Source organism: Panulirus ornatus, chromosome 13 (genome assembly GCF_036320965.1).
Source record: "Panulirus ornatus isolate Po-2019 chromosome 13, ASM3632096v1, whole genome shotgun sequence".
Classification (NCBI taxonomy): Eukaryota; Metazoa; Arthropoda; class Malacostraca; order Decapoda; family Palinuridae; genus Panulirus; species Panulirus ornatus.
The window spans coordinates 10,447,018-10,447,636 of record NC_092236.1 but is presented as its reverse complement, the minus strand read 5'-3'; positions in this window follow the sequence as shown (position 1 = coordinate 10,447,636).

Below are 619 nucleotides of genomic sequence, written 5' to 3'. Positions count from 1 at the left end.
TGTTCTCAGACCCAAGGCTTCTGGGTATGCAAATTCTAGCCTCCACTTCCTATTACCGCGTTCAGAATCGTGTCTTCATTCCCTAAGTGGTTCATGTACACATGGCTATGAAAAAAAAAATCATTTGTCCAAGCTGGTTTCTTCTTATGGCCCTTCACAAGTTTCTTGTAACCTTACAGCAGAACATACTCCCGTTATGTGAACATCAAGCCAGTGCCGTGTCAATTCAATATATTCAAGCAACACAGCAATTCATGAATCTTCCCACTGCCACTACGTATGTCCTCATAAACAGAAAGGATTTCGACCCGAACTGAGTTCAGCATAGTTCGTGCAAGATGCATTAGAAAAACTTGACACATTCTATATATATATATATATATATATATATATATATATATATATATATATATATATATATATATATATATATATTTTTTTTTTTTTTTTTTTTTTATACTTTGTCGCTGTCTCCCGCGTCTGCGAGGTAGCGCAAGGAAACAGACGAAAGAAATGGCCCAACCCCCCCCCCCCATACACATGTACATACACACGTCCACACACGCAAATATACATACCTACACAGCTTTCCATGGTTTACCCCAGACGCTTCACATGC